Source organism: Suricata suricatta, chromosome 5 (assembly GCF_006229205.1).
Source record: "Suricata suricatta isolate VVHF042 chromosome 5, meerkat_22Aug2017_6uvM2_HiC, whole genome shotgun sequence".
Lineage (NCBI taxonomy): Eukaryota > Metazoa > Chordata > Mammalia > Carnivora > Herpestidae > Suricata > Suricata suricatta.
This window is the reverse complement of record NC_043704.1, coordinates 13575473-13589051: the sequence shown is the minus strand read 5'-3', so window position 1 is coordinate 13589051 and position 13579 is coordinate 13575473. Positions and strand designations below refer to the sequence as shown.

Below are 13579 nucleotides of genomic sequence, written 5' to 3'. Positions count from 1 at the left end.
CTCTTCTTCCATTTAGCACTCACATTGTGAGCTCAGATAGCAAAGCAGAGGAGGAAAAAGCCACACAAGCCTTTTGATCTGAACCCTTCACTGTGCTAAACCTCTTTCTTATTTAGGATTCCCATTAGTGACAGACTTTGCCCCTGAAATATGAGAAATGAGAAGATTGAAAGGCATGAGACTTTGCTTAGATACCTCTGAAACATTTTTGGAACCAAGAAAGGTAGATCCAAAAACGTAAGGAGCTTTGATTGGTTTGGTTTCCTACGTGGGAACTGTTTACAATGAAGAGACAGACCACAGGGGTATGACTCACCAAGTATAGACTGAATTTAGTGAAATCGAAATAAGAAAGGTTCACTCTAAACTCTAAGCATGTGCCAGGCATTGTTCCAGCTGTCCTGATTGCAGGATTATTTTTACATGGATTTTACTGATGAGGAAACAGAAGCCCAGAGATCATGCAGTTAGTGAGATACAGACATGGGATTTAAGATCCCAGACTTAGAGAGATGATGATGTACTAGCATATTGAGAAGTATACATGGTCCCGCTATATTTCCTGTTACTTAAAAATACTGATTTTTAAGTTGACTTTACTTTGAAATACTTTCAGATTCACAGAAAAGCTGTCATGATGGGGCAGAGCGTTCCTACGTGCCCTTCACCTTGCTTCCTTGGATGTTAATATCTTACGGTCTCTTGGAGCATTTGGCCAACTAAGAAATTAACATTGTTACACATATTAATTGAACCACAGCTTCTTCTGGGTTTCATCAGCTTTTCCGTTAATGTCCTTTGTTCCAAAGAGTGGAGGGTCTCCAATCCAGGATACAACATTGCACTTAGTTGATGATTACTTTCAATAGTGTTGACCAAGAACTTGCTCAAAGACACTGCTCCCACATGTTATACAAAAATTCCACTGTTGTGAGAGGTGGACACAGAGAAAGCTAATCACCACTGGATTAATATTTGCTGGAAGGAGATTTATGAGATTAGGGGGGGAAATCAGATGTGCACGGTACACTGGGAGGAAGTATTAAAATCCCTGAGAGTGGAAACGGGCTGACACATCCTCAGAGACACATAATTAAAGCATAACAGATGACAGTTGTACCCTGAAAAGGGAAGCAGAGAGAAAGGAGTACCACAAAGGCTGCTGGGAGCAGGGACAGATCCGTTTTACCAACTGATGGGAGAATCCCTCCCCCCTTAAAATCTTAGACACATTCTGTTTCCCACTGTGACTTACACTGCTGACTTACTGAGAGTCCAAGGGAAACGTGAGAGCAAAATCAGTGACAGGAGCCTCTGCACAGGTGCTTCTGTTCAGATAGAGGAGCCATGCCTCGTGCCTATTTCAGAGCTGCCAACAAGCTGAAAAAGCCTCACTTCTGAAATAGAGGGAGCCTGATTGCTCTTAATCTGCACCACAAACATTCAGAAGGCACCTTATCGGTGCCAACAGATAGGGAGCCTTTACCTAAAGGCACTGGAGGCACACCTACCCGAGTCACTTCCAAATTCAGGAGAGCTCTTTAGAATGGGAGGGCTAGGCACCAGATTCAGAAGCACACGAGGCGGTGTACAGTGTATTTCTCTCTCTCTGAAACTTCTCAGGCCGGTGATCTCCTCCCCCATCATGTCAACATAATAGCTGACACTTACTATGATTTTTAAAAGGACTGTAAGACAACAACAGAGGAGACGGCAGAGATCAGGAGACTGGAAAACAAGGAAACGTGATACGGTAGACGCAGGCGTTCTCCATCTGGCATATGGCGCTGTGCCCCCCCCCTCCCGCCCCCAACACCTCCCACTCCATCCCCGCCTCTCTCCATATGTATGTTCCTAACTCAGAGTGTTCATTCCTTTCCATTTTGTTGTCTGGGATGAGAGTTGATAACTAACAATGGGTCATTGTTAACAATAGGACCCTTACCAGGAGAGTGGTTGTCCTGGAGTCTTCTCCCAATCAGAGCAGAAAGCTCCCAAAAAGACCTACGCTTTGAGAAATCCAATAAAGTCATGGAACAAACCTAACCCTGACCTTCAGGCTAATGAAATCACAAGGAAGAAATAAATGCGCAGGAGATTTGCATGAAGATGACTACAATTAATAAAATATATCATGCGGCTCCCTGCCCCAGAAAGGATAGAAGATGCTAACTGAGCTGAACCCACAGGAGCAAAGTGATGATTAGCTACCGTGTGACGGTGGCTGACCCGGCCACCGCCGCCTCAGAGCAGCCCCACTGAAGTCAGCAATCACGGTGTCGGGGCAGGAGGCAGACAAGGGTCCCCCCAAAAGGTTTATGCCCTTCTGGGAAGGCCAGCTACAGAGACAGCACGGTGCCTGATGGCTCTGAATAAAGCTGTTCTACGTGCATGTGAGATGCTGGATGTGTTATGGATGTTCTACAAAACAGCAAGAGAAAGACCAGGCCAGGGGTCTGAAAGGTGGAGGAGGCTTCAGGAAGGATGAGGATTTAAACTGGCCCTGAACGATGATTGGATTTGAGCATCCCACTGGGGGATGGTAAAAGTTAGTGCACGCTTGGGTGTGCTCTGCTCAGAGAACTCCCAAAATCCTGACAATGGAAAGAGGAAAGTCAACTCAACGGACAGAGTAAGACCTGCCTGCTCTCTAACTCCATTCCTCGAAAACCCGGCTGTGCACCCAAACCATCTGGGGGGTTGGTTGGTTCATTCTTAACATCTGTGCTAGGGCCTGACCCCAATCTAAGGAGCCAGCATCTCCAGGAGCTGGTTCCCGGAATGGGCATGTTTGTAATCACGGGGTGACTCTGATCTGGTGGGCTGCTCCAGTGACCCCCCATCTCAAAGATGAAGAAACTGAGGCCCAAGAAAGGACGGGCTTTGCCCATGGGCACATACTGTGAATTCATCTAGCAGGCGACTTTCCAAGTGTTCTTCCAACCCTTCTTCACCAGTGGTGTGCTGGGAAATCCCACGGCCGTGGCAAACACGTACGGCCCGAATACCTCTCCTCGGCTGGGTCCCGTCTCCCTCCCCCAGTCCTGGGCGGTGTAAGGACACAATGAAGCTTCCATATCTTGTGAGACGCTCCACTGTTACCAACCTACTCATCCAGAGGAAATAGAAACAGCTTCTATTCTATCACTGGACCTGGACCATTTGTCCTTAATGGGGCGGAACGGTAACAAACAACAACCAAACGCGACAATTGGCTGAGGTTGGAGTTTTGCCTTTTCCTGCATTGCCTTCGGCCTCAGCCTCAGATGCCGCCCTAGCTATAGTCACACTGTCTCTGAGTGAGTAAGGGGTGCGCTCTTGCCCTTGAGCCCAAACCTCATCCTTCTAGCCTGCCATCGTAGGGGTTTCTTGCAAATCATTTCAGGCTCCATTCTCATTTTTTGGAAAGGTTGTGTATAAGCACCCAAGTCCTGCTCTATTTCAGCCAAAACAGGCCAACAGGTTCGTGTTCCCAGATGCTCTGGGGCCTCTCCCTCTTCTTTCATCATGGTGCCCCACTCCCACCTCCAGATTTCTTTCCAGATGCCTTTGCATCCCCAAGCCACGCCGCTGTCGATTTCTGGCCTCCTGCAACGCTTCCTCCCAGGAGGCTTTGCAGCTCCTACCCGCCCCGCCTGAATCCGTTACCCAACCTCCTTCCTCATCTGGCACCCCGCTTTTAAACAACACTGGCCTTCTGGCTAGCTGCCCCGTTCTCACCGGGATCCTCCCAAGTGACCCCACTTCTTCTGTTTCCAGAAAGTTCCTTGCCTTTCATTCCAAAGGTGAATCCTCCCAGGTCAGGGGTCTCTGGTCACCTCGCCCTGTGAGCACCCCTGTCCTTCCTTCTGTCCCTGCATATTGCCCCTGATGCCCCAGCAGCTTTGCTTGGACCAGGATCTCCGAGGCCACCGGCGTAAGTGAGGTTTAGAGATCCCACACATCGTCTCCTTTATCTTTCCTTTTCGTTAATGCGGAAAACCCATTCTGTCACTCATTCGTTCATCAAATATTGATGAGGCATCTATTGTGTACCAGGCGCTGAACTAAGCCCTGGGCGAGCTGAGAGGTTGCTAGGGCTTCGTGAGTTTTTAAGGTTCTATATGACATGCTTAGGAGATTATTTAGAAATTCAAACTCAAAGTTCCATGAAAAAATGATCAAAGAATCCAAAGCCTGCGAAATCTTTTTTTTGTAAATGGACAGTCCCTGGGGTGCCTGGGTGGCTCAGTCGGTTAAGCTTCCGACTTCGGCTCAGGTCAGATCCCACGTTCGTGGGTTCAAGCCCTGCATCAGGCTCAGTGCTGACAGCTCAGAACCTGGAGCCTGCTTCTGGTTCTGTGTCTCCTTCTCTCTCTGCCCCTCCCCCTCTCATGCTCTGTTTCTCTCTGTATCAAAAAATAAATAAAACATTCAAAAAATTAAAAAAAATAAATAAAATAAAATAAACAGTCCCTAGGAGACAATAAAATCATGTCACAAACTTTGTCTGGGGTGCAGGGAATTGGCCTGATCATAAACGAGCCTGGGTTACAGAGCTTAGTGTGGCCCCGTTCAGTTAAGGACATTTATTAAGTGTCTCCCGTGTTTACAGGCGCTTCCCCTCCGGGTGTCTGCGGTGAGAGGCCTGCATAAAAACCCCACGGATGTGAAAAAGTTCTAGTGATCTGTTGCACAATGATATCAACATAGTTACACTATTGAATTGTATACATAAACATGGTGAAGGGAGTACATTTTATGTTATGTGTTTTTTAACCACGATGAAAACAAGTACATGCCAGGTTGCTTCCAACACCCCTGCCCTGCAGAAAACAAACCCATTTTTTCCCATCGATGTTGGCTCATGGGCAGAGAGAACCAAGAAGGGGTCCCTTCCCTGCACAAAGGAGCCCACAGAGAGCGGGGGCGGGCAGGGGTTCGAGGCAGAGGGGCCCGGACCTCACGGCCCACCTCTTCTCTGTGTGTGTCATACGGATGCAGCAAATGAGACACAGACGACAAGCCATGGCCCCCCACCCCGGCAGCCACAAGCCTCGACATCTGGATGAATACTATTAAAGACTTGTACTTTCTGTGTTGTAGAGGGGACAGAACTTCTCCATCTTTACTTCTTTCCCCAAAATCCTGATGGGTCCCTCAGACATGTAGTTCCAAGGAGGATCTAGTTCTCTGAACTGATAGAATCTGGAGTGGGAAGAAAAAGCCAGGCGGACCTGGAGCGAGAAAACACACAATATCTCTGTAGGCAGTCTTGCCGTGCTCCTCGAGGTCATCTGGTGAGGATGGGCAAAATTAGTTGGGGTCCCATTTTCTACTTTTTCTCAGCTGAAGACCTCCTCTGGGTTCATGGGCTGTATAAAAATTAGGATTTAGGGGCACCTGGGTGGCTCAGTCAGTTAAGCATCTGACTTCGATTCAGGTGATGATCTTGTGGTTTGTGGGTCTAAGCCCCTCATCGGGGTCTGTGATGACAGCTCAGATCCCGGAGCCTGCTTCGGATTCTGTGTCTCCCTCTCTCTCTGCCCCTCCCCCGCTCATGCTCTGTCTCTGTGTCAAAAATAAATAAGCAGTTAGAAAAAAAGGAAAAGAAAAGTTCCCTGTGAGTCCCATCTAAAGCAAAGTAGGAGAAGAGAAGGCTAACCTTAAGAAAAACATATTCAGTCCTTTAAAAACTCTTCAACATCCGGGCAGTATATGCGCCATTTCAGTTAATACGGACCAAAACACAACTCCCATCCATGAGACCCTAACCCATTCACGGAAAACACCGGGAAAGCAAGTCATACTGAACATTGCCGTCAACCAGCCAACCTTTCTCGGGAGCTTTTCTCCCCCACCCCCACCCCCCCCAGCCCCATGCCCACTGTGCGATTGAAAATATTTGTGTGTGTGTGAAAATAGCATTTGTTAGTATTGCTTTTTACAGGGGAAGGGTGTGGGATCTGAATCAATTTTAATATATTTCAAATTTATTCATTATCATGCCCTAAAAGTGAATTCCCATTTTGTGGTTCTCCGAGGAGAGTGACAGAGCCTTGTTTGTGACAGCCCCGGGCATAAGCTATCATTGTGTGGCTTAATTAGATATTCCCCGTGCTAGTGTGAGGGACATATGTCTATTCACTGTAACAAACACCAAGAGGGGCCGGGCGCTTTCATGCTTCTGCAATATGCAGATAGATGCAACACAAGTGCAGGTTCTCCCAAGGACCTGGGGCCCCAGCCGGCCCCGGCACGATCTGCTTGCATTCACCGATTGGTTCCAGTTTATTAACAGTCTATGAACTTCTCATCAGCTCCTGGACCGGTCAGCACTGTCACCTGCAACAGCCAGGCCAGGGCTGGCTTCCTTCTCGGGAACAGGGTGGGTCTCGGTCTGCCAGGCCAAGTGCACCCTAGTTTTTTTTTTTTTAACACAAAGAACAATGTATCTGGGGAGTCGCAAACTTCAGCAGTGTTTTCAAAAGCAGGTTCTCTTTTGGGTGGTTCCAGACAGTTCCCCACCTGGACCAAGCGATTCTAAACCAAACGAGATGTGGCTAATTTTAGAGGCAACTTAAGGGGCACCTGGATGGCTCTGTGAAGGGTCAACTCTTTATTTCGGCCCAGGTTGTGATCTCATGGTCGTGAGATCGAGTCCTGCATTGGGCTCTGTGGTGAGTGTGGAGCCTGCTTGGGATTCTCTCTCTCCATCCCTCTGCCCCTCACATTCTCTCTCTCTCAAGGTAAATAAAAATTTTTTTTAAAACAAAGGCAACTTAAATGTTTAACATTTCCATTTTTAAATATAACTTCAAATTAATCAAAGTGGGAGGCAGTACCAAGTGGGAAAAGTCTTAGTCTATGTCTCACCTTCTCTTTGGAAAAAATAGGAAAGGAAAATGGCGGGAGGGGGGGCAGGGAGGATGGAATGTCCTTGGGTCCCCAGTGTCACGTGCTCTCTGTATTCAGCCTCATGAGTATGGGCCACTACCCCGCCTTAGAACCAAGTTCGATTTCTTTGGGCTGACAAACGATCTCACACAGTGTGTTGGTGCACCGGGGCTGCCCCAACAAAGTCCCGCAAGGTGGCAGAGGGGTGTGTGTGTGAACAGCAGAAATGCATTGTCTCACAGTTCTGGAGGCCAGAAGTCTGAGATGATGATGTCTTCTGAGGGCTGTGAGGGACAGCCTGTTCCCGGCTCTCCCCTTGCCTGGTCGATGGCTGGCTTCCCCCTTTGTCTTCCATTGTCTTCCATTTCTCTGTGTGTCTATCTGAGTCCCTGTTCCTCATTTGTATAAGGACACTGCATGCAAACCCATCATAAATGGCCTCCTTTCACTTGTCTACCTGTGTGTCTGTAAAGACACAGTCTCCAAATAAGATCCCATCCTGCGGTCCTGGGGGTGAAGACTTCAACATATCATTTTTGGATTCCATCCATAGCACATTGTTTCAGAGGAAATAAGAAAGCACCATTTACTCTAACCTCCAGACTAATGAGATATGGGAGTTTGTGGACCTGGTGAAAATATGAAGCTCTCTGACTTCCCATCAGCTGCCAAAAAGCAGCTGCCCTGGCAGGCGATCTTGTAGGAGCCCCTGCCAAGCATCCACGGTGCCCTCTAAGATATTGTGAAATAAATCAGTTCCAAATGGTGAGGGATACTCTGTTTTCATCTCCTATGGTCACACTGGCTCTAGTCTGGTGGAGCCTGGAGTGTCCGAAAATATGCCCTATTTTGAAGAGCGAGAACTTGACTCACCTGAGAGGAGAGTTGAACCCCTTTGAGCATGGACCCAAGAGGTGTGATGACCTAGGCTGGTGGCAGACCGAAGTCTGGAATCCAGGGCCCCCAGGGCCCAGCCCGGTACTCCAATGAGGGGGCGGGGTAGGCGGCACACAACTCCTCTGATGGCTCCATAAACAGAGATGGCTTGAGGTTGGCTTGTGAGGCTCAGTCCTTCACTCAGCCCCATGGAGCTGAAAAGCTCCTCCACATCCTTGGCAGGCTTTCTTTCCCTCTTTCAGAACAGGCTGTAGGGAATCCAGGAATGGATCCAGTCTGGATCTCTGAAGGAAGTCATATCATCAACCAGGTGTCAGGACAATGCTTCCAATAACTGGACAGCTTTGGAACTGAGGCACCCAGGAAAGACGTCCGCCTGTGTCAGCCCACGGTTGACACTCTGATTCCGAGGTAACGGCAAAGGGTAAGGAAGTCTTCGGATCTTAGAGTCAGGCAGATCCTATCCTGAATTCTAACACCACCACCTTCCAGTTGTACCAAGCACCCACTACTCAATCTCAACTTCTGGAAAACTCCCCCCTCTCCCGGGTGTCATAAGGATGAGCATCATCCATAAGGCATATACAATTCTTTCAAAACCAAACTTAAGGAGAGTGGTGAGCTTCTTTCTAGGCAGACATGCATTTGTTGCATGGTGGACCCATGGATGGGAAGTTGTCTTTGCACAAATGAAAACAAAACAGAACTTGATTTTCCTTTTATCCAAAGTTATTTCAGAGAATGCATAAACATAAAGCAGCTGTCACAAGAGCTGTGTGGTGGGTATCGCTTCACTCTGCCCCTCCGCAGGCCATAAACTGTCCAAATTTATCAAAGAGAACAATCTAAGGATGCCACCTATGGTGACACCAATGAGCTTCTGGTCTTGGGTAAGTCAGTCTTGGATAGCCACTCTCCTAGGACAAAGCACAATGGAAGGACTGTCAATCCAAGTACCAATTTCTATTGAGAAGATTCTCGTGAATTAAATAATTATCCTAGAAGAAATCCTCAGTGTGTAAAGGAGGATTTGGTGTCCACTTTTGAGAACATGAATCCCTTCCAACAAAGCAAGTCTCTCTGAGTGATTGTTACCTTTGCCTCCATTAGGTCAGCAGGTCAGGTTACTGACACCCAGCATGGAGGGGGAGGAAATTAAGGCACATGGGGTCCGGAGATTCCCAGGATCACGTCTGGGGAGTGTGGCCCAGTCCTCTACTCTTCCAGGCTGTTCCAGAGTGTTTTACACCATTCTATTCTGTTCCACACTATCCCACATGGTTCTACACTGTCCCATACTTTCTCATCTGCACCAGGAACGTTCTGTTTTCAGGCATATTCCAAATGGGTAAGAGATTTGTAGAGTGTTTTGTCTTTACTGTTAATAAGAGTGATCTCCCTCTCGCCATGTGTAACCTTAGTTATGTCTACAGATCTCTTAGACACAAGAAGGAAGCTGGGCAGCCCCCTGCATGAGGTTAGTTCAGAGTTACTGGAAGGGCCTCCAACCACCTGATTCCCAACTAATAATTTCCCAACTTTTTATTTCCTTGTTTGTCTCAAATACCCATAGAGCTCAACTGCAAATGTTTGTAGGAAAACAAAATACAAGGGGGCTTCTTAGTTGTCACCTCTGTGTGAACGAGTTTATCAGAGATCTATCAGGTAGAAAGACTCCTGAGGGATCACAGGGCGGCCCTTCATTTCACAGGTAGGCACACAGAGGCCCAGAGAGGTCATGGGCAAGACTGAGCTGGAGACAGTCTCTTCACTTTGAGTTTGATACCATTTCCAGAAAATAAGGTCTCTCCCCGGTCTTCTTTCTAGGAAAGGGGTGGGAACTCATGGCATCAGGCCCAGCTGTGACCTGGGAGCCTCTTCTGTCTCCAGGGCTGGAAGATACTGTTAAACGATCAAGTCCTGCCTGTGAGCCACCCTGGCTGGTGGCAAATCACTCCTCTGAGCCTCAGTTTTTCCACCGGAGAAAGGAGGAATAGTAATACACCACCAGCCTCATGGGGCTGTTAAAGGAGATGAGGTCACTTGGGTAAAAGGCTGAGCACAGGGCCTGGCTGGGTCTCGCTGCTCGGTGAATGTGTTCACTCATGCTCCCCACCACCCACATGCTCCAAGGCTTATATCTTTCTAGCAACCAAAGTTGGCATTTAAATGAAATCACTACTCTCAGATACACTGGGTTTCCAGCAACAATGCACAGGAAAGAGAGGGAAATTTTATTACCCTGGTGGATCGCTCTCCATCCATTCATGTCTGGGCAGAAGCTTTCATTACCCTTGGTGGTTCTGGCCATCCCAGGGGTCTGGCCCTGTGCCCCTTGGGAATCGATGGTCCTGGTAGCTCAGAGAAGGTGGACTGTCTTGTAGGCAACTGGCAGCCACAGATGTCCCTGAAAAGGGGGCATCCTTGGCCTCCTGATGGGCTCACAGGCAGGCAGCAGCAGCCGCCAGCCCTCTACCCCCAATCACCACCCCCAGAACAGCATGGGGTACAGCCCTTGCCCCTTCCCTTTTTCAGATTTGGGTAGAGGTCCCTGGGTTGGGACTGACAAGTTCCCTGAGAATTCCCTTCATGCATGTGTGGGGTTAGCCTATGATAAGAATCTGTTTCCTTGGCTGGAATGGCCACCCCTCCTTCCATTTTCCTCCTCCCCTTTTCAGGTGACCAACTGCCATGTGACTCAAGCCCACGCATCCTAGCTCTGCCTGTAACTTGGTGGGATTCTAGCAGGATGAGTGAGAAGAGCAGGATGCAAAAAGTGTTGCTCATAGGACCTTAGTTTTGTGACATAAGCATTGACCCCACAAATTCCCACATGTAAGGTATGATTACATTTATGTAAGAGTATTCATGGAATCACATCCAGAGCTTAGATCACTTAGTACAAGATAGATCGGATTAGACAGGGATACATTTTAGGTAACAGACAAAACGGAGTCAGAGGTATCTCCACCATCATACAAGGAAGACGGCTAAACCACCAAGTGAGAAGGGCAAGGTGCCGAGTAATCTGGTTGTACTCATGTACAGCATGATCTTAGCTCTGTTGAAACAAAGCGAACTAGAGCACTGAGCTCCAGTGCCAGCTTCTCTGAGGACCCTTGCTGCCCCTCCTCCCAGGTGGCATCAGTGCCCCCAGCCCCCCGGCTGACCCTCCGTCCCTGTGGATCTGTTTTCCTCTCTCCTGATGGAAGCATCTTGCAACTTTGTCCTTCTGTGTACACTCCGAGCCATGCGCTGTCCCATGAGAGAGAGGCCCCACACATAAGCCTCTTGAGTGAAGGCCGTGAGGTCAAGGATGAGTGAGAAGACTTTAGGACCATGGGTGGCAAAGGCTTGGGGAGTGGGTGGTCCTTGCAGAGACAGGTGTTGGAGACCAGAGCAAAGCCTTGCCCTCCCATGGCTCATCATCCAGAGAAGCTGGGAACAGGAGCAGAGACCACATCTTCCTTTGCTCACATGTTTGCCTGAGTGAAGGCCACTCAGTCTTCTGTTCATTCCCACCTAATGGCAGAGACCACTTTGGGGCATTTACAGCAGATTTTACTAGAAGCCTGAGGATATAAGAAGGAGAAAAGAAAATAAACAGAATACAGTTCATCATAAGCAACTTGGGTTCCTGCCTAAGTTGTCTTCCTGGCTGTTCTGAGGCTAGCCCTGGGGGTGAGGGTGGAGGCCACCTTTCCTCTTCTTCTAGGAGGACCTTCCAACCCATGTGGACAGCTCAACATCTAAGGGAATGAAGAGAGAGAGAGAGAGAGAGAGAGAGAGAGAGAGAGAGAGAGAGAGAGAGAGAGAGACTCTCCTGTCCAAAGCCACGTCTGGCTCCCAGTGTCCTAAGAAGCAACATCCCTGGAAGATTAAGAGTGGAGGGGAACCCACCTCAGGGGGAGCCTTGCAGGGTGTGGCCTTACTCTGTTGTTTCCTTAGAATATCACACACGGAGCCCAACACTCACACACACACACACACACACACACACACCAAAATCAAGCCACGCACTAGAGAGGCGATTGCAAGACTCGGGCCCCTTTCCTTCCTGGGTGCAGCTGAGAGGCTGATACGACCCAAGACAAGAGGTAGCCTGGTCCACAGGAGCAAGAGCCTCACAAGGCAGCAACTCCCTCCTTGGATGCAGCTGGAATGGCAGGAAGCTCCTACGAGACACAGTTGAGAAGGGAGGAGGCTGAACAGGCAGACCAGGGAGGCCGGCTTTGCAGAGTCCACAGGGTGGAGAGAGCAGAGAGCTCTGAGGTTCCAGTTTATTTCTGCAGCTGTTTGGGACAAGATTCCCCTCTTCTTTGCTGTTCTTTTCCTCTGCTTGCTCTATCAGAACTTCATCCTCCCTTGGTCACTTATTACCATCCCTTCTTCGTTGCACCAGAATCCTGATTTTATTTAGGATGACAGCAGGCTGAGACATATGGTTACATTCCCCAGCATCCCTTGCAGCTAGGTTTAGCCATGTGATCAATATGTTTTGGCTAATAAGACCAAAGCCTATGTAAAAGATGCTGGTTTGGCTGGGTGGTGTGCTTCTTTGCCCTCTGTCATTCTTTTTCCTACCACTTGGAATGCAGGTCTAATGGCTGGCGCTCCAGCAGCCAGCCTGGACTGTGAGGTGATCTTGAGGGTAGAAGCAAAACACTAAGATAATAGAACAAAAAGCTAGAGGGATTCACTACAGCAGCCCTGGTACTGTCTATCCCTAGATTTCTTTCATAAGAGAGAGGGGGAAACCATATCTTGTTTCAGCTACTATTATTTGTGTTTTCCATTTTATTCAGGGGAATCTAATACCGATACAGATCCATGTCCCCAGCCCAAAGGGGAAGAGAGCTCTTCCTGTTTTATGTGGTCAAGAGTGGGTCAGGCCCATGGAAACGTTTTTCCTAGTTAGAATATGTAGACAAGAGCTATGTGCAAACAAGGGTCGGGGTTATTTCAATTACATATTGCGGTAGAGTAACTACCTCCACTTTTCACAGCTTGAAACCACCATTTCATTATTTCTCCAGATCCAGAAGATTAGCAATTTGTTCTCAACCACCCAGGAGCGCTGTCCGTGGATGCACACTGACCAGCATCACCCTGCCGAGAATGGAAAATTCTCCCTAGCGCAAAAGTGAACAAAAGCAGTTTGCAGCATGAAAGCAATTGCTCAAGTCTGATAACAGCAGTCCTGGGGGAAGTCCCAAATGAGAAATGGGAAGCTGTGTAGTGTGCTGACTCTCAGTGGGGACCCACACATGCCCAGCAAGGAAAGGGAAAGGTTTGGCCGCCTTCCCAGCAGGCAGGAGTCAACCTCCGACAGGATTTGGTGCCCAGTGATGAAGGGAGGCGGACTGCAGGGAAACACTGAGCATCTGAGGCCGTGTGTAATCTAGGAAAGAAAGACAGTGGTCAGTGGGAGCTCCCCCCGCCGCATATGGGAAAAGAGAAGCAGAGAATGGGAACAGGACCCCCTTACCATATCCACCACGGCCACTCAGTTTCCCCAAATCTGCAAAGGTATCTGTAAGAGGATGTGTGTCGGAAGGTGACGAAGGAAGTGAGGGCTGGGATCCACTCATTCATTAATTCACTCGTTCATTCTAAAGTACTTACCTGGGTCTTTATATGTCCCAGGCACAGTCCTAGGCCCTGAGGACAAAATATTAGCAGTATAATTTTGTGTAGGGCAGAAAGCAAAGCACACAGAGAGAGGAGCCCAGTCACTATAGGCAGCTGGAATAAGAGGACCTGCAGAAATGTGGCTAGCCTGTGGCTCTGTGGGTGTCCCAGGGAG

At 48.5% G+C, this 13579-nt stretch overlaps 1 long non-coding RNA gene across 1 annotated transcript; it reads right to left on the bottom strand.

Annotated features, from left to right (window-relative positions):
- Positions 1-6727: 6727 nt before the first annotated feature.
- Positions 6728-11815, bottom strand: LOC115292585. The gene is made up of 3 exons (XR_003909042.1): positions 10944-11815; positions 10015-10180; positions 6728-8690 (listed from the first exon to the last, which is right to left on the bottom strand). It is a non-coding gene; the product is annotated as an uncharacterized LOC115292585 (long non-coding RNA).
- Between the last annotated feature and the right edge of the window lie 1764 nt (positions 11816-13579).